Below are 26,686 nucleotides of genomic sequence, written 5' to 3' on the forward strand. Positions count from 1 at the left end.
GAAACAAATCTCCCTACATATGTTGTACCTGTTTATCTGCAGCCTTCTCTTCTCGTCGTCCATTCAAAGTTCAGAATGTATAAAGTGTGTGTAAGAGTCTCAAAAACAGGGGAAAGCTGAAGTTACACTCTGCAGAGGTTAGTGAGGAGAGCTCTGAGAGCTGATTGGAGGGAAGGAACACCCCCCCTTTACCCAGCACACAGGAACAGGGCTGTCAATCAGCTGGATATCCTTCCCCTGTTGACTTTTTCTCTCTTGGTGTCATGAAAATTGTCAGAAGTTTTCTTTTTTTGCATTACTTTTTTCCAGGGCGCACTTAAGCCTCGTACACACGATCAGATTTTCCAACGGGAAATGTGTGATGACAGGCTGTTGGCTGAAAGTCCAACTGTTTGTGCGCTCCATCGGACAATTGTTGTCGGATTTTCCGCAGACAAATGTTGGATGGCAGGTTTTAAAATTTTCCGCGGACAAATGTCTGTTGTCGGATTTTCCGATCATGTGTACACAAGAACGTCGGAAAAAAGTCCAAAGTTCAAACACGCATGCTCGGAAGCAAGGACAAGTCTGAAGTGGTCGTCTTATAAACTAGCGTTCGTAATGGAGAATTAACATTCGTGACGTGGCAAATTATGAAATCTCGATATTCAGCGCACAATTCTCTTCTTCTTTAATGGGATAATAATGAAGCTGCTTTGCTGGTGATACTGATGGAGTTATTTAAATGAATTTTCAAAGGCTTTTTTTTCCTAGTGATATCAAGAATAATATTATTTTGCTTTTTTTTTTTTTTTTTGGTGCAAGTTACCACAACACCATTATCCCGTAGTTTTTAACCACTTCAGCCCCGGAAGAATTTACCCCCTTCCTGACCAGTGGGATTTTTGCGATTTGGCACTGCGTCACTTTAACTGACAATTGCGCGGTTGTGCGACGTGGCTCCCAAACAAAATTGACGTCTTTTTTTTCCCCACAAATAGAGCTTTCTTTTGGTGGTATTTGATCACCTCTACGTTTTTTATTTTTTGTGCTATAAACAAAAAAATAGCGACAATTTTGAAAAAAATGCATTATTATTTACTTTTTGCTATAATAAATATCCCCCAAAAATATTTAAAAAAACATTTTTTTTCCTCAGTTTAGGTCGATACATATTCTTCTACATATTTTTGGTAAAAAAAATTTGCAATAAGCGTTTATTGATTGGTTTGCACAAAAGTTATGGCGTTTTCAAAATAGGGGATAGTTTTATGTCATTTCTATTTTTTTTTTTTACTAGTAATGGCGGCGATCAGCGATTTTTATCGTGACTGCGACATTATGGCAGACACATCAGACATTTTTGACACATTTTTGGGACCATTGTCATTTATACAGCAATCAGTGCTATACAAATGCACTGATTCCTGTGTAAATTAACACTCGCAGTGAAGGGGTTAACAACTAGGGGGCTAGGGAGGGGTTAAGTATGTCTTAGGGATGTGTTACTAACTGTGGGGGAGTGTGGCTACATGTGACACGTCACTGATCTCCGATCACAGGGAGCAGAGATCAGTGACACTGTCACTAGGCAGAACGGGGAGATGCTGTTTACATTAGCATCTCCCCGTTCGTCCTCTCCATGAGGCAATCGCGGGTATTAATGATTTGATTTGGTATATTTTCTATATTTTTGGATGCATAGAATGCACTTTTTGGTTAAGTTCTATTGGCAGATAGCATGTCTAATTTCCGTGGGACCAGCGAACCGACTCACGGAGCTCCCGGCCGGCGCGCACGCAATGGCATGGCGGCAAATTCAAAGGGACGTACGGGTACGCCCATTTGCCCAGCCGTGCCATTCTGCTGACGTACATCAGCGTGCGCCGGTCGGGAACCGGTTAAGATCAAAGATACAACTATGTTGGTATCCCTTGGCAATTTTACATTGTATTTTTTAAAATATAACTTCCTACTCCCAAACTGTCATTTGAAGTAAAACACATAGCCAAGTATTATTCTCCACAATTTTTTTATTGTGCATTAAGTAAAGAAAACAAACAAAATTAGACATGCTATCTGCCAATAGAACTTAACCAAAAAGTGCATTCTATGCATCCAAAAATATAGAAAATATACCAAATCAAATCATTAATATTCAACCAAAAAATAAAATAAAGGCCTTGTGTATGTGTCCTGCTCCTTAATATAGGGGGTCAACAATGCCAAGAGTTGGTGAAAGAAGGGATCCGTCATCCGGAGATAATTCCGAAAATCATCTGGATTATTCTCCTGGAGCTCCCGCAGCAAAGGCATATGACATAATTGGTCACGATTAATAAAGCAACCAATTTTTGGTCCAAGAACTCCTCCTCCTTCTGTTCCTGGACTGGACTTGTTACATGGAAATTGATCCTCTTACGGGACTTTAAAGGGAACACCTACCCACAGGTCATAAAGAGTGTGGGACATACAGAGGTTGTATGATAAAGTGTTTATTAGTGGTATAGATCTTTAAAAGGATCTGTGGTACATGGGGTAAATGTGCAGCATACGTGATACATACAAAAAAGTAGCAATACAGATGCAAAGAATAATTCACAATCATAGAACTCCAAAACACATGGAACACATATGCGGGGAGTACCCGACGCGTTTCGAGATATACTCTTCCTCAGGGGTATCAGATTGGAATCAGCGAGCAAAAGGTATGTCATATAGTATTGCTTGGAGAGCATGTGTCAAATGCTGCATTCATGTTAAAAAGAAGGAATGTCCTGGGGGGGGACGTAACACCACTGGAGGTAAAGGTATGTCCTGCTCCTGGTCCACAACCCACAAGGCCACAGTGCCTACCCCAGGCGCGGCCACCAGGGAAGAATTCCTCAGCAGAGGGCGTCAAAAAAGGCCACCGGTGAGTGGGAAGGTCCCGGAAGAAGCTCCATTCTGGGTGAATCCGTCGGTGGTTTCCTGGCGCAAAAACTGGGGGGGGGGGCGCTTGAGGGCAGAGGACGTCTGGGCCTGGGTCATGTATGGTTTGGTGTAGTACTCCAGCCGGATAACCCCCAAAGTAGGGGGGTCCCTGTTGCTGCAGGCAGGGAAGTAGTATGGTGCCAGCCAAAGGGTGTTGCAGGGCACTGAAGGGGACAAGAGTGCCAGGCCAGGAAGGACTTGCAGAGTTCAGTCTCGATGGGGTCCCAGGTGCGGGCTACGTGTGGTGCAGATCAGCGGTGAAGGACGCCGTGGACTGTGGCCTTGCGGGTTGTGGACCAGGAGCAGGACATACCTTTACCTCCAGTGGTGTTACATCCCCCCCCAGGACATTCCTTCTGTTTAACATGAATGCAGCATTTGACACATGCTCTCCAAGCAATACTATATGACATACCTTTTGCTCGCTGATTCCAATCTGATACCCCTGAGGAAGAGTATATCTCGAAACGCGTCGGGTACTCCCCGCATATGTGTTCCATGTGTTTTGGAGTTCTATGATTGTGAATTATTCTTTGCATCTGTATTGCTACTTTTTTGTATGTATCACGTATGCTGCACATTTACCCCATGTACCACAGATCCTTTTAAAGATCTATACCACTAATAAACACTTTATCATACAACCTCTGTATGTCCCACACTCTTTATGACCTGTGAATAGGTGTTCCCTTTAAAGTCCCGTAAGAGGATCAATTTCCATGTAACTAGTTTAATTTGGGATGCGGGTTCACCTACCCCTTAGACCAATTCAGCACCAACCCCTGCCTACTGGACTGGACTTGGGTCAAAGCAATAACTCCAAGGCCAACAATAAATAACACGTTATCTCCTCCGATTCCGCAACATGGCTGGTTGATGAACGGCCACTCAGAAACGAACTGAAAAGCGAGAATCAACACTCATCAAACTTCTACTAACACAAAATTAGCAGAAGGAGCCCAAAGGGTGGCGCTAAAGAGCTGAAAAAACACGTAGTACGTCACTACATTCGTGTTTATTGGCTGACAATTCCTTGCCATTTGTATGCAAGACAAGTTCCTGGCCGATACCCTTCAGACAAAAGTCCGAGGTTTTGTCTCCGGAAAATCTGATCGTGTGTACGAGGCTTAAAAGTGGTTGTAAACCTCAGACATGAAATATGAACAAAGTATATCCCTCTATAGTGTGTCATTTCTGTTTTCCCGCCCCATTCCTCTGCTATCTGCATGAGTCACTTCTGACAAGTTTTCCTGAAACCAAAAGAAAAAAGGTGACAGAGGAGGGATCTCCAGCACACAGCTTGTGGTTGACAGCCTCAGCTCTATTTCTGTGTGCTGTGTGAAGGTGGGTATATCCCTTCCCTCCAATCAGCTCTCACTGAGCTCTGCAGAATGCAACTTCAGCTCTCCACCCTGTTTTCTGCAAGCTCAGAAAAGCTTTAGATCCCTTTCACACTGGGGCAGTGCGGGCGTTAGCTGTAAAGCGCCGCTAGTTTTAGCGACGATTTACCGCTGTTATAGCGGTGATTTTCGGCCGCTAGCGGGGCGCTTTTAACCTTAAACTATCAGCTGAAGAAAGGGTTAATAAGACCAGTGTTGCGGCGCTGCCGAAGCGCTGCTCATTCATTTCAATGGGCAGTGGCGTTTTGGGAACGGTGTATACACCGCTCCCGCACCACCCCAAAGATGCTGCTTGCAGGACTTTTTTCCCGTCCTGCAAGCGCACTGCCCCAGTGTGAAAGCACTCGGGCTTTGGGGTGGCTCAAGAGGTGCTTTTCAGGCACTTTATAGGCGCTATTTTTAGCACCAAAACACCTGAAAAGCGCCCCAGTGTGAAAGGGGTCTTATAAATTCTGGACTTTGAACAGATGTAGAGAGAAGAAGACTGTAGATAAACACATACAACATATGTAGGAGGATTTGTTTCATTACTGCGTATCACCTAAGGCCAATCACAAATGTCGCTGTAAAATTTCAATAAAGCTAATAGAAAAAAAAAAAAGTGAAAAGCGCAATGTGCTGAGATCAGCGTCATCGGCACCGCACCCCAAAAATGGATTATTTCACTTTCCTACATTAAATCATAGCATTTGTCAAGGAGTTGGCAGTGGGCTTTAAATCAAGTTAAATATGGGGAAGCTTAATAAATAAATGACAGGATCTGTTAAGTACGGCACCCAGTTCATTGTAATAAATAAAGCTTGGCATTCTATTACAGTCTGCTCACAATGTACTTACAGTGTTTTTTATTTTTTAGCCGCCATAAAATGAAATTGTCTGGTTTTCACCATATGGTTCCCAGCAGTTTAAGGTTCGTGTCTGAACATCTCTAACTACAGTTTATTTATAGCTGAGAAACAATTATCAGAAGAGTTTAATGTAAGAGATATCCTAAACACAAAATGTCTGCTTCAGCGTTGACTGTAAAGGAGCATTTTAAAGAATTACGTTCCAACCATCTATCATGCATGTTTGATTTAAATCGTCAGGAAACGTGTGTATCTTCTGCCTTCTTCTGGCTTTTCTGTGTATAACATCTATTATTTTGTCTTACACATTTTTGTACTCTTTTGGTAAAGATGCGGATTTTTACACAGCATCATATTTGGAAACAGTGGAGCTAAGGAGGTTGATTTGTTAAAGGCAAAAAGGCTATTCACTTTGCATGGTAATTTTTCCTTAGAGCTTAGTGGATGTGGTGAAATTTCACTTTGCAAAGAATACCCAATCACATGCAAGAAAAAAAAAACAAAAAAAACAAAAATGAACTTTGTGTGAACATGATTAGATAATGATAGTTAGCAGGGTTTCACCTCATTGGCTAAGTGCTGTGAAAAATTCCCCTGCAAAATGCAACTCCCCTGTTCCTTTAATTAGTCTGCAGGAAGGTGCAGTCTAAATAAAGGGCAACTGCCCAACCTATAATTGGCCTTAACAGCATGGAGCATATGGAAGGGGGACGCATTTCAAACAAAAACAAATAAAAATTCCCAGCTCAACTTTCCAGCCAGTCTGCAAAAAAACAAATTGACCTGTCTAACAGTTTGTGTTAAAGTGGTTGTAAACCTGCGCAAAAAAAAAAAAAAAAATGCAAGACAAAGGCATAATGAGCTAGTATACATAGCATAGTAGCTAATTCTGTATTACTTACCTGAGATCGAACCCCCGCATCGGTCCTCGTTCACCGCTCCGGCCGGTGACATCTCCCCCGGAGTTACTTCCGGGTACTGCGGGCTCCGGCGCTGTGATTGGCCTGAGCCGCGATGGCGTCACTCCAGCGCATGCGTGCGGGAGCCACTGGTAACGGCACAGTCTAACTAAAGCAGCGGCACGTACGTGCCCTTGTTTCAGTTTGCTTCAGTGCGCATGTGCCGATGACGTTGGCACATGCAAATACAGGGATATCTTAGGAAATATCCTGGGTAGCTACAGGTAAGCCTTATTATAGGCTTACCTGTAGCAAAAAGTGTGTTGTAAGGGTTTACAACCACTTTAAAAACAGGAGTTTAGCTTGCACACATTTGCAAATACATGCGTAGACTGTAGAGGCCATGTCACGGCACCCCAGTATTATCTGCAGTCCTAACGCTATAAATTTCAAGAGTCTCCATAGTAGGAGCACATATATAGTAAAGGATTGATTGAGGGCAGGTATGCCTTGAGGGAGTCCACCCCTCCTTAAAGGCACAGGGGCACACTGGACACCAAGCACATAGCACAATGGCATCAAAGGTGTCCAGAGCGCCCCCTCACCAAATAATCAACGGTACAAACAAGCGGCAACTGCACCAACCTCTAACTGGCCTTAACACCAAGGTACATATGGCAGGGTAACACATGTCAAACAAAACAAAGAAAAATTCCCAGCTCAACTTACCAGCCAGCCTGCAACTAACTGAATTGTACTGTGTAACAGTTCATGTTAAAGACAGGGTTTTAGTTTGCAAATACATGGAAGGGCAACGCTTGTCAAACAAAAACATAGAAAAATTCCCAGCTCAGCTTACCAGCCAAGAAGGTGCAGTCTATTTTCTCCCCTGTAGGTGGTGCTATTTTGCAGCAGCACTGTAGCTAGAGAAGAAGTCAGGAGGAACATGATCCCTCTATGGTTTCCTGGGCCACTGGGGAAGCAGTCCAATTAGATGCTGCCACCCCACGTGCAACCATTTTGGGTCAGGCAGAGCCTATTTAAGGCCTTGGTTCCCAGGTTTGGTGCACATTTTGTGAATTAGCATAGTAGGGAAAGGTACCCTATCTATTAGGGACAGTACTAGAGTTAGAGAGGTGGTCCTGATGGAGGAGGGAAAGCATAGGGTTGCATCTCTTCTGGACACCTTCCTGACTGGGTGCTAGTTGGAGAGAACTCAGGATCCAGAGGTGTGGAGGGGAGCCCTATGCTGGCAGAAGGTGTACACTAGCAGAGGACAATGTGCTGTGGAGAGAGAGAGAGCGAGAGAAGAAGAAACCAGAAGGGGACCCTCATCCCCTTCAGTCTCATCCAGGAGACACCCTGCCAAGCAAGTGGCACCTATACAGTAGGAGGCCTGGTCAGAAGTCACTACCATGCTGAATGATTCAAAGGGACTACGTGAGTAACTGCTATCTATTCACCTCCCAAAGCCACAGAAAGAGAAAGCAGCCAAGTGCAAAGTCTATCTTGCCTTCAGAAGGGACAGTGTACAACTTACCTTCATCCCTGCTCATAGAAAAGTTCAGGGAAGCCAAGTGCGCTGACATTTTTGCAGTAAGGAAGAGATTACTGGCAGTCTGGGACTTGTGCTTTGAGGATCCAGTAAGGACTAGTGATTATTCCTGCAGGAATTTAGCCCAGGATCTACTCTGAAAGTTGGGAACAGCTTAAGTTCTCCTCAGGAATCTTTTATAAATACAGTTCTGGGCATCCCTTATCACCCTAACCCAATCCAAGTTATATTCCCCTAACAAATTATCAAAACCAAGCTCATGGACTGGATTATTGACTGTGGAGAGTATGCTAAAAATGTATGTTGCCTGGCTGTGCAAGTGAAGGGGGGCCCAAAATCCAGCAGCCCTTGGGGGGGGTAGCGCTACATATGTGTTCCAACGCTAAATATACGTCTGAAAGCAGAAGGGCAAATTCAACTTTTCATGAAAAATGAAAAGGTGAACTAGCTCAAAATATCCACATTTCACATAGTGGCCAAGATGCCCGGTGCTGCCAGTGTTGTGGTCCGTACACAGTATACCACAAATACACAGCCCCAGAGTGAGTATCCATCAAAATGCTTGCAATGGAAAGTGCTCACTGTTTAGCTTAGTTATGTAGCTGCACTGATCAATCAACTGGCCATTGCGAGCATTATGATGGATACTCATTCTGGGGTTGTGTATTGATATACAGACTTCTACAATTGCAGCACTGGGCATCATGACTGCTATGTGCAGCAGAGTCCAGAGGGGTGGCCAGGATATTTGGAGTTAACTCATTTTTTATTTTTTCTTTCTTTTTTTTTTTTTTTTTTTGTGAAAAGTTAAATATAGCATTTAAAAAAAAAATTAACTGAACTATTTTAGCAGTCCTCCATTATACAAGTAAATTAGAAATTATGCTTTGAATTTACCTACCTTTGAAAAAGATAACAATAGATGATGATGAATACATGGAAACATAGAGAACATAATTATCCATGCCTCAGTAATGAATGTCAAGAATTGTTCTATTTTATTGTTCTTTGTGAAATTTTAAATTGTATTGTGATTGTAGTTTTTAAAAGCTCTTTTTACTTTATTTAATAGGTATAAGTAGTTACACAATAGACTTGCATATAAAAATAGATGAGGACATTGCCATAGACTTACCTGTCCCATGTTTTCTAATAAATGTACAGTGCCTTGAAAAAGTATTCATACCCCTTGAAATTTTTCCACATGTTATCATGTTACAACCAAAAACTTAAATGTATTTTATTGGGATTTGATGCGATAGACCAACACAAAGTGGCACATAATTTTGAAGTGGAAGTATAATGATAAATGGTTTCCTAAATTTTATACAAATAAATATCTGAAAAGTGTGGTTTGCATTTGTATTCAGCCCCCTTTACTCTGATATCCCTAAATAAAATCTAGTGGAACCAATTGCCTTCAGAAGTCACCTAATTAGTAAATAGAGTCCATCTGTGTGTAATTTAATCTCTGTATAAATACAAAAGCTGTTTTGTGAAGCCCTCAGCAGTTTTTAGAGAACCTTAGGTAACAAAAGGCATCATGAAGGCCAAGGAACACACCAGACAGGTCAGGGATAAAGTTGTAGAGAAGTTTAAAGCAGGGTTAGGTTATAAAAAAATATCCCAAGCTTTGAACATCTCATGGAGCACTGTTCAATCCATCATCCGAAAATGGAAAGAGTATGGCACAACTGCAAACCTACCAAGACATGGCCGTCCACCTAAACTGACAGGCAAGGAGAGCATTAATCAGAGAAGCAGAAAAGAGGCCCATGGTAATTCTGGAGGAGCTGCAGAGATCCACAGCTCAGGTGGGAGAATGGAGAATCTGTCCACAGGACAACTATTAGTTGTGCTCTCCACAAATCTGGCCTTTATGTAAGAGTGTCAAGAAGAGAGCCATTGTTGAAAGAAAGCCATAAGAAGTCCCATTTGCAATTTGCGAGAAGCCATGTGGGGGACACAGCAAACATGTGGAAGAATGTGCTCTGGTCAGATGAGACCAAATTTTAACTTTTTGACCTATAAGCAAAACGTTATGTGTGGCAGAAAAAACACTGCACAACACCCTGAACACACCATCCACACTGTGAAACATGGTGGTGGCAGCTTTAAGTTGTGAGGATGATTTTCTTAAGCAGGGGGAGGGAAGCTGGTCAGAGTTGATGGGAAGATGGATGGAGCCAAATACAGGGCAATCTTAGAAGAAAACCTGTTTGAGTCTGCAAAAGACTTGAGACTGGGATGGAAGTTCAACTTCCAGCAGGACAACGAACCTAAACATACAGCCAGAGCTACAATGGAATGGTTTAGATCAAAGCATATTCATGTATTAGAATGGCCCAGTCAAAGTCCAGACCTAAATCCAATTGAGAATCTGTGGCATTACTTGAAAATTGCTCTTCACAAATGCTCTCCATCCAATCTGACAGAGCTTGAGCTATTTTGCAAAGAAAAATGGGCAAAAATTTCACTCTAGATGTGCAAAGCTGGTAGAGACATCCCCAAAAAGACTTGCAGCTGTAATTGCAGTGAAAGGTGGTTCTGCAAAGTATTGTCTCAGGTGGGCTGAATACAAACGCACACCACACTTTTCAGAAATGTATTTGTAAAAAAAAATTGAAAACCATTTATAATTTTCCTTCCACTTTACAATTATGTGCCACTCAGTGGCGGCTGGTGCTCAAAATTTTTAAGGGGGAGCAAACAAACTGAAAAATTCTGAAGAAAAAACCCTATCAATTGCAGCCTCACTGTGCCCATCAAACGCAGCCACTGTGCCCATCAAACGCAGCCACTGTGCCCATCAAACGCTGCCACTGTGCCATCAAATGCTGCCACTGTGCCCATCAAATGCTGCCACTGTGCCCATTAAACACAGCCACTGTGCCCATCAAAGCAGCCACTTTGCCAATCAAACGCAGCCACTTTGCCCGTTAAAGGCTGCCACTGTGCCCATTAAATGCTGCCACTGTGCCCCAAATGCTGCCACTGTGCTCCAAATGTTGCCACTGTGCCCCAAGTGCTGCCACTGTTCCCCCGCTGTCTGCCCGCCACTTACCTTGTCCTGGGTGAGTAGTGGGTGAAGGTGACAGGCGGCGAGCGATGTCCAGTGTCCATCCAGTGTCTCCATTTCTTCCCCGTCCGATGTCCTCCTCTCGTCCTCTGCTATTATTGGACGCCCAATCACAGCGCCTGTCATTTCAGCCAATCAGGTGACAGGTAACACAGACCCAGCAACCTGATTGGCTGAGAGGCGGTTCAATGTTAGCAAAGCGAATTCCTTCGCTTTGCTAACATACAGCTGTGTGAGAAGTGAACCCACAGCATTGCGCCCGCTTCTCACATTTTTGGGCACCTATTAGAGCCTATGGCTCTAATCAGGTGCTTCCAAAAAAAAACCCCGCCGGTGTAATTCAGATGCCCGGCGCCCGAGAATGGGCCGGGCACCTGAATAAGGGATGTCAGCAACGACCATAGATAGATTCATGCAATGCATGAATCTATCTATGGTGATTAGAGCGGTGCAGGAGAGGGGGGGGGGCGGCGCTCCTGCGCCCTTTATGGACGCACCACCACTGGTGCCACTTTGTGTGGGTCTATCACATAAAATCCCAATAAAATACACATTACGTTTTTGGTTGTAACATGACAAAATGTGAAAAATTTCAAGGGGTATAATAATTTTTTCAAGGCACTGTATGAATAGAATAGTGGCCATTTATGTTGTGCATTAAAAATACATGGTGCAGCTTTAATTGTACATCTCCTCTCCAAAGCAACCAATCAGATTATAATTGATTATAAATTATACAGATTATAAATTATCAAACTAGAAACAAGGTATAAGCTTGTTTCCTAAAAAAAAGGTGTTTTCCTGCAAAATATGTACTAAGGAAAATAATCTTGTTATTCATAATACAAGTTTATTAAGCAACACCTTTTGTTATACTGTAGCACTTTATAAAGTCATTCTTGATAGTCCCTGGTTAAGGGCCATTTACACCGTTGCAGTGCATAACGTCGTATGCTGAACCATCTGAACCATGAAATTGTCCTGCAAGACATTTAGGAAAGGAAATGGCTGGTAAATGACATATTGATTACAGTGGCGGCTGATGTTTTTTTGGGGGGGAGGTGGCAAACAGCCACCCAACCCCCCCCCCAGAGCAGCAATCACCCCCCCCCCCTGCTGTTTGCTGGTCGGTCCAGCACTTTGTGGCAGGTAGCAGGCAGCGTGGTGCAGCGGCTCCGCTCCAAGTCCTCTCCTCCAAGACGGCTTCCAAAAGGATTGCCTGTCCTTTCAGCCAATCGGGCGACCGGAGTCAAAACCTGCTTCCTTAATGGCCGGGAGGAGGATCAGTGTTACAACAGCGAATATTCAGCTGCTGCTGCTGTAACACACCTGGGTGGGCTGAGAGCTCTCTGCGACCCGAGCCCACCCTATATTAAAGCCTATTAGAGCCTCTGGCTCTAATTGGTACTTACAGCCCCTCTCCATTGAAATTTATGCACTGATGTCCTGAAAGGGGTCGGACGCCTGGATAGGGGAGACGGCGATGGACAGGGGGCCCTTAATGGACGGGTCGCCCCTGATTGATTAGCCCCTTCCCCCACTCTCCATCCTGAAACATCCTTCGTACATTATTGTTCTTTTACTGGCTTTATTGAATGAGCTACTTTGTGTTAGAATCATTTTAATACATGGCTCGGACATAGGCTAATGTCTAATGACTAGAGAAATCAAAGGTGCTCACTGTTCCCCTGTCTGCCATGCACATAGATTCTTTATTTTCTAACCTGTAGAAATACATAACAGCTGAAATTGGATTAAAAGCTATGAACAACACAAAGTTTTACCTTTTAACTTTTGTTTTAACCTCAAAAGCACTAGTGTAAAAATGATAGCTTGCTATAATCAATCATAATTCATAAGTATATGTTATATGGCTGATCTCCAAATATCACGATCAGTGTTGGACTGGAGGGCCTAGACCCCCGGTGCTCAAACTGTGACTCTTCTGTACTTACTCTAGTCCACTAGTCAGTATTTTTTTTTTATTTTTTTTTGCACATGTGCTTACTCAGGGATGGTAAAGGAAAATATTCATCAAAACAATATACATTTTTGCTGTGTTGCCCCCCCCCCCCCCATTATTTTTTGGACCATTTAAAATGGAATGGATCTTGCTGAGACTAATATCAAATAAAGGGAGAAAATCTGGTCATCTAAAACATAATTTTATAATTGCAGGTGAACATGCGTTTCATCCATCAGGCCTTAATCATGGCCTAATATTAAATGCTGTAGGGAGTGCTAACATTTGGAGGAACTGTAATTTCAGTGATCTTCAACAGTCGTTTGTAATGCATCCCAATTTCTGAGCTGCAGCTGTCTCCTGCAGCATGTCCTCAGTCTCCAACCATGTCTGAAGTGTGTCCGTACTCTATGACCATCTACTGTAGAATGCCCACTGATTCTGAACACCTTCTTTAGTACGTTTACAACCTCTAAGGCCCCATTCACACTAGCGCGTTTTTTGATGCATTTTGCATTTTGCAGAAATGCACGGGAATTTTTTAACATGGGTTCCTATGGAACATGTTCACATCAATGCTTTTTTGTATCTCAGCGTTTTTGGAAAGGGTCGGGGACTTTTTTTCATGCAAAAAGCAGCGTTTTGCATGTAATGGTTTTCAATGGACAAGCATCAAAAACGCAAGTGCTGCGTTTTTGCAGCATTTTTGATGCGTTTTTGATGCGTTTTTGGTGCGTTTTTGCCGTTTTTTTTTTTTTTTTAATTTTTTTTTTTTTGTAATTTTTTTTTAAGACTGTAAAAAAAATTGAGAAAAAAAAAAAAAAAAAAAAAACGCAAAACGCAAATCGCGGCAAAAACGCGGCAAAAACGCGGCAAAAACGCGGCTCAAAAACGTGGCAAGCATGAAAAAAAAACCTCCAAAAACGCTCAAAAGCAACATGCATAGGTGTGAATCGAGCCTAAGGGCCGGTTCATACCGGAACACGGTGCAGGAGCGGTGCATTCCGTGCATGTTTCCCACACTGCATTTAAAATGCCCTGCCTTTATGATCTGCTGCGGGTGCAGATACTTTGTTAACCACTTTAGCCCCGGAAGGATTTACCCCCTTCCTGACCAGAGCACTTTTTGTGATACGGCACTGCGTCGCTTTAACTGACAATTGCGCGGTCGCACGACGTTGCTCCCAAACTAAATTTTTCCCACAAATAGAGTTTTCTTTTGGTGGTATTTGATCACCTCTGCAGTTTTTATTTTTTGCGCTATAAACAAAAAAAGAGTAACAATTTTGAAAAAAAAGCAATATTTTTTACATTTTGCTATAATAAATATCCAACAAAAATATATAAAAAAAATGTTCTTTTTCAGTTTAGGCCGATATGTATTCTTGTACATATTTTTTGGTTAAAAAAAAATGCAATAAGCATATATTGATTGGTTTGCGCAAAAGTTATAGCGTCTACAAAATAGGGGATAGATTTATGGCATTTTTATTATAAATTTTTTTTTATTAGTAATGGCGGCGATCTGCAATTTGTATCGTGACCGTGACATTATGGCGGACAGATCGGACACCTTTGACACTATTTTAGGACCATTGTCATTTATACAGCGGTCAGTGCTATAAAAATGCACTGATTACTGTGTAAATGACACTGGCAAGGAAGGGGTTAAAAACTAGGGGGCGATCAAGGAGTTAAGTGTGTCCTAGGGAATGATTCTAACTGTGGGGGGGATTGCCTCACTACAACATGACAGAGATCACTACTCCCGATGACAGGGAGCAGTAGATCTCTGTCATGCTACTAGGCATAACAGGGAAATGCCTTGTTTACATAGGCATCTCCCCATTCTGCCGCTCCGTGACACGATCGCGGGCCCCCAGCGGACATCGAGTCCATGGGACCTGCGGGCGCGGCCACGGAGTACACGGCAGAGTGCGCGTGCCCACAATGCAGCGATTTAAAGGGGACGTACCTGTACGCTCATTTGTCCAGCTGTGCCATTGTGCCGATGTATATCGTCGTGCGCTGGTCGGCATGTGGTTAAAGAAATCTCAAAATCAAATTGCAAACACAGTGTGTTTGTGGGCACCAGATTACATGGTACCACAGCATCATGCGATTTGGTGCGGCGCATTTTTTGCATGCACTTCTTTTTGTGTGTTCTGGTGCAATTTGCAGCCCATTCAAATGAATGGGCTGCCAAATCACACTGCAGGGGAACACACATAAAAGCGGACCGCATTCCTGTGTGATTCTGGTGTGAACCGGCCTTTAAATTTTTTATAGCTACCTGATCCACAATCAGACCTGCAAAAACAGTATCTGGCAGAGGAAAATCTTCCAGCACCATCTTCCTTTACAGCTTTGAGATGTCTTTACTAAATGTAAAGAGGTGCAAAGGAAAAAGCAGCTGAGTATAATAAGATTTGAAAATTACAGTCAGGTGACTGAAAATAAAGATCATTATTCTTGTGAAGAACTTGGTGAATTAAAAAGGATTATACATACCTCCCAACATTTTGAGATGGGAATGAGGGACACCTACTAACAAATGTATGTAGGTATAGGACATGCCCCCTGCCACACCCCCTTAATGGAGAATTAACCAAAAAAATTAGTTAAATTCCACAAGGACTTTTTTTACCACCACTATTCCTTTATATTAGCTTTTAAAATGTACAAATGAAGCAATTTAGAATTTGGATGAAAGGTTTAGCACTGGAAACACTTTTTGAAAGATAAAAAGTGCATTTTATATACAACTATATAGATCAGACCAAAATGAGGGACAAATGAGGAGGAATGAGGGACAGAGGGACATTGCTCCAAATCAGGGACAGTTGGGAGCTATGGATTATATGAAAAGATATGATATATGAAAAAGAATTATTAGCAGAGTTGAATATTTTGTTGTCCTACCTTACAATATATCTATAAAAAGAAAAAAAACAGAGTTGATTGTATCCCAATTCTACCCACAGAGATTTATTATGAGTTGACATGTGCAACCTTGGTAATGTCAGTATGTTGTTCTTCATTAAACATTGCTGTAGCTTTCTTCTGAAATGTTCCAAGGAGGACATACTGTAGATTGCATGTTGCTTGCTATTAGTCCATCTTCTTTGCAGTCATATTGTTTTGTGTCTAAAAGTAAACAACTATTAAGCATATCCTAAATTAGAAGGGAAAAGCAATTTATTATGCCACCTAGTGAGCCCACACCAAACATATCAATGCCGCCTTCGCAGACAAACACAATTTAATTTGCTTCACATGTCATACATTATGGCATTAGTGCGTTACTACTAACCTGCTCCTAGATTCCCCTAAGGATTCATTATATGCAGGCTGCTGGATATTGTCATTTGTAACTTCCTTTTTCAGTATGCACTGAAATGCTATGTTGCACAAAACTGAATTATTCCTCTTAAAACTCATCATTTTGCAGTGTGTAAAAGGAAGGCTTCACTAGGCAAGGGTAGATGTCAATCACATTTGCCATGAACGGAGCTACACTGTAAACAGAAGCTGTGATTTGCCTATGCAGGGCAAAGCAACAGGTTCACTTAAATGCCACCCATCCTATGAATACTTCCTTTACACCAGTCCATTTTTTGGTCATCTGAGCAAAGACAAAAACCCAGTACTTCAAGATGTAAGAAACGCGATTTACTCCTTCTCCTGTAATACAGTACAGTGCTGATCAGATAAACGACAGGCAACAGTCACAAAAGGGTAGACATGGGCCGAACACCCCCCCAGTTCGGTTCACGGCAGAACTTTCGAACATCACCAAAGTTCAGAACCCAATAACAAACACCATTGAAGTCTTTGGGACCCTAACTGGAGAAATCAAAGGTGCCCATTTTGAAGGCTTATATGTAAACAATTGGACATTAAATGGTTATGTGAGTCCGGGTACTGCCCTGGGGGACATGTATCAATAAAAAAAAAAAAGGCTTGTAAAAAACATCAAAATGAGAAATGAATTATTATTTATTTTTATTTTTTTACACAAAATTGTCATATAACAAGTTATTTCTCTCACACAGCATAAGCATACTTCCAATTACACCCCAAAATACATTTTGCTACTCCTCCTGAGTATGGAAATACCACATATGTGAGATTTTTTCACAGCCTGGCCACATACAGCCCCACATGCAGGGAGCACCATCAGGCGTTCTAGGAGCATAAATTACACATCTAATTTCCTGATGACCTATCACACCTTTGAAGGTCCTGGAGCACCAGGACAGTGGAATTACCCACAAAATTACCCCATTTTGGAAAGCAACCATCCCAAGGTATGTTCTATGAGGCATAATGAGTCTTTTGAACGTGTCATTTTTTTCCAAAAGTTTTTGGAAATTGCAGAAAGAAAATAAAAACTTATTTTTTTTTACACAAAGTTGTCAATTTATGAAATTTTTCTAACACATAGCGTGCACATAGCAAACATTACCCCCTAAAATACATTCTGCTACTCGTCTTGAGTATGGCGATACACATGTGTGAGACTTTTACACAGCCTGACCACTTACAGAGGCCCAACATGCAGGGAGCACATCAGGCTTTCTAGGAGCATAAATTACACATTTAGTTTCCTGACAACCTATCACACTTTTGAAGGTCCTGGAGCACCAGGACAATGGAAACACTAACAAAATGACCCTATTTTGAAAAGCAAACATCCCAACATATATTCTATGAGGCATGAGCTGGTGACAGGTACTCGGGTACTCTGATGGGCTGCTGACAGGTATTCGGGTACTCTGATGGGCTGCTGACAGGTATTCGGGTACTCTGATGGGCTGGTGACAAGTACAGGGGTACTCTGATGGGCTGGTGACCGGTACTTGGGTACTCTGATGAGCTGGAGATAGGTACTCGGATACTCTGATGGGCAGGTGACAGGTACTCGGGTACTCTGATGGGCTGGTGACAGGTACTCGGGTACTCTGATGGGCTGGTGACAGGTACTCGGGTACCCTGATGGGCTGGTGACAGGTACTCGGGTACTTTGATGAGCTGGTGACAGGTACTCGGGTACACTGATGGGCTGGTGACAGGTACTCGGGGTACTCTGATGAGCTGGAGATAGGTACTCGGGTACTCTGATGGGCTGGTGACAGGTACTTGGGTACTCTAATGAGCTGGTGACAGGTACTCAGATGGGCTGGTGACAGGTACTCGGGTACTCTGATGGGCTGGTGACAGGTATTCGGGTACTCTGATGGGCTGGTGACAGGTACTCTGATGCTGGTGACAGGTACTCTGGGGCTGGTGACGGGTACTCTGGGGCTGGTGACAGGTACTTTGATGCTGGTGACAGGTACTCTGATGGGTGGTGACAGGTACTCTGGTGGGTGGTGACAGGTACTCTGATGCTGGTGACAGGTACTCCGGGGCTGGTGACAGGTACTCTGATGGGCTGTGACAGGTACTCTGGGGCTGGTGACAGGTACTGTAGGGCTGGTGACAGGTCCTCTTTATTTGGGGGGAGATCAGGCACTGTACTGTACTTTTTTATTCCAGAACTCCTCCTCACACACTGAGAAGGAAAACCGAGAAACGGCACTAGAGCCGTTTGTTGACATTTGTGACCGGCTGTGATTGGACACATCCGGTCACGTGGTAAAAAGCCAATTTCATTGGCTCTTTACCCTAATCGGGGATGGGCTGTGTCCGAGGGACAGGCCTTGTCTGCAATCACCACTCTGCAGGCCCCCGGGGGCCCACAGGAGCGACGAGAACCATAGGACGTCACATGACGTCCACCCAGAGAGAGGAAATGTTCCTGCCGGCGTCATCTGTCTATGGCCCAATATGGAAGTGGTTAAATATAGTGCCTGGGGGGTCCCCTTAGTCTGCCTGTAAAGTTATACATCTGTAACAGTGTATAGAACATGATGTAGCAAAAATGATAAATGGTTTTCAATTTTTTTTTACAAATAAATATCTGAAAAGTGTGGTGTGCATTTGTATTCAGCCCCCTTTACTCTGATACTAAAATCTAGTGGAACCAATTGCCTTCAGAAGTCACCTAATTAGTAAATACAGTCCACCTGTGTTTAATTTAATCACAGTATAAATACAGCTGCTCTGTGAAGCCCTCAGAGGATTGTTAGAGAGACTTAGTGAACGAACAGCATTATGAAGGCCAAGGAACACACCAGACAGGTCGGGGATAAAATTGTGGAGAAGTTTAAAGCAGGGTTAGGTTATACAAAAATATCCCAAGCTTTGAACATCTCATGAAGCACTGTTCAATCCACCATCCAAAAATGGAAAGACTATGACACAACTGCAAACCTACCAAGACATAGCGGTCCACCTAAACTGACAGGCTGGGCAAGGAGAACATTAATCAGAGAAGCAGCCAAGAGGCCCATGGTAACTCTGGAGGAGCTGCAGAGATCCACAGCTCAGCTGGGAGAATCTGTCCACAGAACAACTATTAGTCGTGCACTCCACAAATCTGACCTTTATGGAAGTGTGGCAAGAATAAAGCCATTGTTGAAAGAAAGCCATAAGAAGTCCCGTTTTCAGTTTGCGAGAAGCATGTAGAAGAAGGTCCTCTGGACAGATGAGACTGAAATTTAACTTGTTGGCCTAAAAGCAAAACGCTATGTGTAGCGGAAAACTAACACTGCACATCACCCTGAACACACCATCCCCACCGTGAAACATGGTGGTGGTAGCATCATGTTGTGAGGATGCTTTTCTTCAGCAGGGACTGAGAAGCTAGTCAGAGTTGATGGGAAGATGGATGGAGCCATATACAGGGCAACCTTAGAAGAAAACCTGTTAGAGTCTGTAAAAGACTTGGGACTGGGGCGGAGGTTCACCTTCCAGCAGGACAGCGACCCTAAACATACAGCCAGAGCTACAATGGAATGGTTTGGATCAAAGCATATTCATGTGTTAGAATGGCTCAGTCAAAGATCAGACCTAATCCAATCTGTGGCAAAACTTGAAAACTGCTGTTCACAGACGCTTTTCATCCAATCTGACAGAGCTTGAGCTATTTTGCAAAGAAGAATGGGCAAAAATCTCACTCTCTAGATGCGCAAAGCTGGTAGAGACATCCCCAAAAAGACTTACCGCTATAATTGCAGTGAAAGGTGGTTCTACAAAGTATTGACTCTGGGGGGCTCAATGCAAATGCATGCCACACTTTTCAGATATTTATTTGTAAAAAAAAATTGAAAACCATTAATCATTTTTCATTCACTTCACAATTATGTGCCACTTTGTGTTGGTCTATCACATAAAATCTCAATAAAATACATTTACGTTCTTAGTTGTAACATAAAAAAATGTGTAAAATGTTAAGGGGTATGAATACTTTTTCAAGGTACTGTAATCTGCGACATTGGCATCAGGGGCTTGATAGCTGCTGCTAATTCCAGGACTGATTCATTTTGATATAATAATGTCAGACGGTTCACGGAGTCTGTGGACAGACACGCTCTGTTATCTGTAACAAAACCTCTGGCAGCACTAAATGCACATTTAGAAAGCATGCTGGATGCAGTGCATACCAGCCGCTCAATTGCATATTGGGCAAGTTCTGGCCAGTGGTCTATTCTGATGATCTCTTTCGTCCCTAGATAATCTGCCACCTTATGATGCAGACGCTACCGATGGGTTATGGAAGCTGACAGCCCTGGGTGCCAAGGACTAAAAAAAATTTTGAAATGCATAAATGAGGCACCTCCCTTCTCCACCGCTGCTCCTCTTGACCAACAGAAGCCCCAAAACTACATTTTTCACAACACTGTAACCTAGCAGAAAGGTGTTACATAAGTTCCTCTTTAGGGTGTCCTCAAGATATTTAATCTTCTGCTTCCTCTCAGGGGACAGGATGAGTTCCCAGACTTTCCCCTTGTAAAGGTGGTCAAGGAGGGTAGCCAGCCAATAGTGATTCTTCTTCTTGATGCCACATATTATCGGGTCCTTTCGCAGGCTTTGAAGAATGAGGGAGCCCATGCATCACAAGTTTGTGGAGGCATGAGAAGTAGACACCTCAGGGTCTCAGGATTACAGTAACTGCCTCCACCCAGTCACATACTACTGCCAAAGGTTCTGGGGATGGAAAACCATCTGGTAACGGTTGACCTATGTCTTCCTCTGCTTCAATGCCTCCAAAGCTGCCAGAATCATCCTCTTTCTCCCTCTCCTCTTGTGTGTTGTGTGGCGTTGCAAGACTGGTGGCTGCCTTGAGAGGAAAGGAAGTGCTCCTCTTCCTCCCGCTGCTCTGCCTCAAGTACCCTGTCCATAATGCCACGAGTGTCTGCTCAAGCAGGAACCCAACAGAGTTTGTGTCACTAATACATGCATTGTCATTGCTCACCATCCTTGTTGTCTGCTCATATGGTGATGGTACAATGCATGCATCCTTTGTCAGCAGCCATTGGCGTGGGTAAAAAAATCCAAGCCGGCCTGAGCCTGTCGTTGGGCCATACTCACACAGGTACTCGTTGACAGCCCTCTTCTGCATGTGCAGCCGCTGCAGCATTGCCAAAGTTGATTTCCACCTGGTGTCACAAATCAGGCGGTTTACAGGCAGGTGAAATTCCCGCTGAATTTCAGACAACTGTGCACTGGCTATGTATGACTGCCTAAAATGGCTACAGACTCTTCTGGCCTGTTTTAGCAGATCTTTCAACCCTGAGTACCTATTTAAAAAACACTGCACCACTAAATTGAGGACATGTGCCTACGCAGACCAGATGAAGCACTGCATGGCACCTTTTAGCCTGACTCATTGAATGGCCCCTTGAACGCTTAGGGGGTACTGGTGGTTCATAGGACATTTCAGCAGAGGAGCACATGGAGGAGGAGGAGGAGGGGATGAAGCTGACAAATCTTGCATCATCACCACTAACTGTATGGAGACATGGCAGCACAAAAAAGCTGCAGCACTGAGCCCTGTTGCAAGCAGATTTACCCAGTATGCTGTGAATGAAACATATGGTCCCTGGCCATGCTTGCTGGACAACGTGTCAGCAGTAACATGGACCTTGTGGCTGACTGACTTGCCCAACGATGCCACAACATTGCTTTCCACATGATGGTAAAGAGCTGAACTGGCCTTACATGCACAGAAATAGCGACTGGGAACCTGCCATTGTGGTACAGCACATTCTGCAAATTCTCGGAACGGGGAAGAATCCACCAGACAGAAAGGCAGGAGTTGGTGTGCTACTTGCAGACATGCTGCAAGGACCTGGAACACCCTGCGCTATACCATCATTATCATTATGTGGCTTTCAGGTGCTCTTGCCAACAGGCTGAGTGGTGGGAGGTTAAATGCCTTTTCCAGCATGTGGTACCCAAATTGCTGGTGTTTTTGCCACACTTGATCTGTTTGAGGTAAAGTTTGCAATTTGCAACAGTGTGATTGGCTGCACATGTGCTAAAAAAGTCCCAGACAGCTGAGCTGTGGGAAGTGGGCCAGGAGTTAACAGCTCCACAAGCTGGTGGAACAGGGTGGCTGCTCTCTACTCTTCCATGATGGCTGCCTTGTTGGGGTTGGGCCTCACCCTCATTTCCTCCTCTGCTCTATCCGGCACCCAAGTCACGTCACCCCCTCCATCCTCATCATCACTGGAGCCAACTTGGCAATACGCTGTGGCTGGGGGAACATGACTGCCAATTTGTTGTTTACCAGTGTTCTCCCTTCTCTGTAGGCTCATGTTCCTACCTTCCTCAACCTTAGAACCAAGATATAAATCAAGTAATGGCTGTGCATCGTCAAGGAGCAAGTGGCTTATGCTGTGTTCAAATAACTCAACTGACTCCTCCATGCCTGATGCTGGGGCTATGGCAGGAATAGCTGTGGACAAGGAGGCAGAATATAGCCCCTCTGGCAGTTGTGGTGGACTGCTCACTAGTCTCTGCTTGGGTGACGGAGGATGAGGAGCATGAGGATGGTAAGCCAGTCTACCACCTTATCTGCATGCTGTGGCTGCTGGCTGGATAGCACGGGCAACATCACTAAACAGAGGAAATGATGTCCTGCCTGAGAAGTGACCACATCCACCTTTGCCTGCGGACACAGATGCTGCTGGCCCCTTTACAGTGAAATGGGAACATCAGCCTCTCCTTGTTGGCCTCCCAGACATGATGGGGGGCTTATTAACAAAATGCAATGAAGATAGGGAAATGTATATGTGGATGTGCTTTTATTAATGGAAAGTGGTGTTTGGTGCACTTTATCTTGAGTACTCACTACAAAAAAAAATCTACCCACACGGGAGGATAATAACACACAAAGTGTCCAATAGGGACAATATACAGTATTTCTGTTTTCAGTATTTAAACCTCAGATCAAGCATTTGTCTGGCACAATAAGATATTGAGTTGACCATGTTGGTGGTTCGGAATATATCGCAGGTGTATCTGTCTGTGAGCTTGTGCAATTATTGTTAGGTGAGTGTCTCTGAATCCAGCTCATATGTCTCCAAATATACCCAATTACTTGGATATTTATCCAACTGTGTATATCTGTATATTCTTAGATCACTCTGAATGAACCAGTGCTCAGGGGGATTGGCTGGTTGTATCACCGCTCTGACTACCGTCCTTTTCAATATATTAAATAAATTACAGGTGTGTATGAGATAAAGCGAGTCTCTACAAGACTCTGGTCCGGCCGCACCTAGAGTATGCTGTCCAGTTCTGGGCACCAGTCCTCAGGATGGATGTACTAGAAATGGAGCGAGTACAAAGAAGGGCAACAAAGCTAATAAAGGGTCTGGAGGATATTAGTTATGAGGAAAGGATGCGAGCACTGAACTTATTCTCTCTGGAGAAGAGATGCTTGAGAGGGGATATGATTTCAATATACAAATACCATACTGATGACCCCACAATAGGGATAAAACTTTTTCGCAGAAGGGAGTTTAACAAGACTCGTGGCCACTCATTAAAATTAGAAGAGGTTTAACCTTAAACTATGTAGGGGGTTCTTTACTGTAAGAGTGGCAAGGATGTGGAATTCCCTTCCACAGGCGGTGGTCTCAGCAGGGAGCATCGATAGTTTCAAGAAACTATTAGATAAGCACCTGAACGACCACAACATATAGGGATATACAATGTAATACTGACATATAATCACACACATGGGTTGGACTTGATGGACTTGTGTCTTTTTTCAACCTCACCTACTATGTAACTATGTAACTATGATTGTATAGGTTGTTCTCTTTAGGGAAATTAAACTTATTCAGTCTTTAAGCTACAGGTCTCTATGGTGGTCTTACATCTCCCTTTTTCTTTGATAGTATCTACCTTTTTTACTGTCACCTGGTCTCCACACTTGCCCGGGAGACTGCCATCCCTTGGCATTCTGTTGCCCTGGGTCATTGATGTTGGTTCCTCGGTGAGTATGGCATGCTATACCTCGGGTCTCCTGTCTTTTAGGTGGGGAATACTCACGGGCACTAGATATTGATGTCTATTCTGCCCTTTTGGCAGTCTATAGTTGCGCTTACCTCCTTGATGGTAAATCGTAAATGTTCATGCTATTCTATTCTCTATGTATTATCTCCTTCTATGTAATTATCTCTACAGATAAATATTTCTCTTGGACCAAGCTCCTGAAGAAGCTGTTCCCCGCGAAACATGTAGAGTGTGAGATTGGAAGTTTTGGAACCAAGGTCATCTGTGACTGGAATAATATCTATACAAATGTCCAATCTCTATGAGAGGAACTAATTTTTTTTCCAGTATTGTTAAATTGTCCCTATTGGACACTTTGTGTGTTATTATCCTCCCTTGTGGGTGGATTTTTTAAAAATTATTTAATAAATTGATATATTTTTTATTATTCTTGTATTGTGAGTTCCTACCGTACCATGAAAGTCCTCAATGCCTCAACCAAACTTGCTTTAGTCTATCTGAATTTATAGGACTTAGGTATTTCATCTTTTCTATATATTTTTTGTAGCAATGTTTATAGGTCATGAGAATAGTATGTAGCTGTTTAGGTCTTTTACACATTGATATCATACCACATCTCCATTGAACTCACACTTGTGGGTTCAAATAAGATAACATAGCTCACTCAATGTATCAGAATCTGTAGCCTCTGCTATGTCTAGCAGTAACTTCTTGCTGAGCCACCTGAGATGCTGATTCCTTAGACAATCTTGCCTTTACCTTGTTTCTGGTGAACCATTAGCTTCCTATTTAAGCCATGCCTTTGCACTTCCTGTTTGCCAGATTATTGTGCCTGTCAAAATCTCGCTCTTGTCACTCCTGCTGCTGTCCATATTTTTGCTACCACTTATTATCGACCTTTGGCTTGTTCCTCGACTATGCTACTTGACCCCAACCGGTAACCACTTGTACCAGCCTTCGTCTTGTTCCTTAACTATGTTTCCAATTGATCTCAACCTGCAACCACTTGTTACCAATCTTTGGCTTGTTTACTGAATATACTTCTGCTTGATTTCTACCTGCTACATCTGCTACGGGACCCCAGGTTGCTCACCTCCTGGTGGGATGAACCTGAGGACTGCAACCTGGTACTAAAACACAGCAAAACCAACATTTTCAAAGTATGGGATACAGGGGAAAACTGGAGTCACATTCAGGAGTCAGGCTCGGAGGCCAGTTGATGTAGCAGATGAGAGATTCATGAGTAGTCAGCTGGATTAATTCACAAACAGATTTGCTAGTCGATGATGCAGGCTCACCTAAAGCATGGGGTCTAAGCACTAGCCGGTCTTCACTGGAGCTCCTAACGGTGGAGATTGGTTTTTCTGCATGCTAATGCCAGGTCACAGCCCTCAGGATTCCCCCAGCAGGAATAGAGCAAGCGGAAGTCAGGTAGGGAATAAAGCAGATAAGGAACAAGGAAAAGCGTAGTCGATGAACAAGCCAAGGGTTAGTAATGAGTAGTACTTGGGTGGTACCAGATGCAAGCATAGTCGATGAACAAGCCCAGGTCAATAACAATTGATAGTGAAGATAAGGACAGCTGCAGGTACAAAAAGGAGCAAGATATAGGCTGGAGAGAGCACAATAATGGCAAACAGGAAGTGCAGAGACTTGGCTTAATTCAAGAAAGTCATGGGAGGAGCAAAGAGTTCAAGGTTCACGAGGAAACAAGATACAAGGCAAGGTTGTTCCAGGGATCAGGCTGGAAGGTGTCCAGCATCTTAGATTGCACAGCGAGAAGAGCTACAGCCATACACCACAAGTTCCAAGGTTGAGATCCAGAGCCTGATAACTGGGCTGTTGAGGAGGGGGGTATTTGCTTCCCAAGCTAGGACTGTGTTGGACTGTCAACCCTGAGTGGAGATACTGTGTGAGCAGGCTTAAAGGATATGTAAAGGTTCATTTAAAACAAAACAAAAAAAACAAAACAAACATGTCATACTTACCTCCCCTGTGCAGTTGGTTTTGCACAGAGTGGCCCCGATCCCACTCTTCTGGGGTCCCTCAGCCGCGCTCCTGGCTCCTCTTCTCGAGTGCCCCGTTGGAGAGCGGCTTTCCCCCGGGGCACTCGTGTGGGCGCTCTCCCGTGTCCTGTTACTGCGTCTGTTGACACAGACAGCAGACAATAGACTGATGCCCCCAGGCTCCCGCATCATTGGATTTGATTGACAGCAGCAGGAGCCAATGGCTGCACTGCTATCAGTCTATCAAATCAGGACCCAAGACACCAGCTGGAGCCAATGTGCTCGCCCCCGTCATTGGAAAGACCGGGTTCAAGTTAGTAAAAGGGGGGCTCTGGGGGGCTGCTGCATCACAGGAGGTTTTTCACCTTAATGAAAAACCTCAAGGGTTTGCAACCCCTTTAAGCAGTCAGTAGGTGCTGTCCTGGCTGGGAGAGATGGGGTTAAGGTTTGGCCACTCTCCTGATCTTTTGGCAGGTTACTGTCTGGGTCTAGTCCACTTGCTCCGTAGATATACAGTAAATTGGGACAGAATTCAGTGAATTCACGTGAGAGAAACTTAATGAGCATAG

Source organism: Aquarana catesbeiana, linkage group LG11 (assembly GCF_042186555.1).
Source record: "Aquarana catesbeiana isolate 2022-GZ linkage group LG11, ASM4218655v1, whole genome shotgun sequence".
NCBI classification, from domain to species: Eukaryota; Metazoa; Chordata; class Amphibia; order Anura; family Ranidae; genus Aquarana; species Aquarana catesbeiana.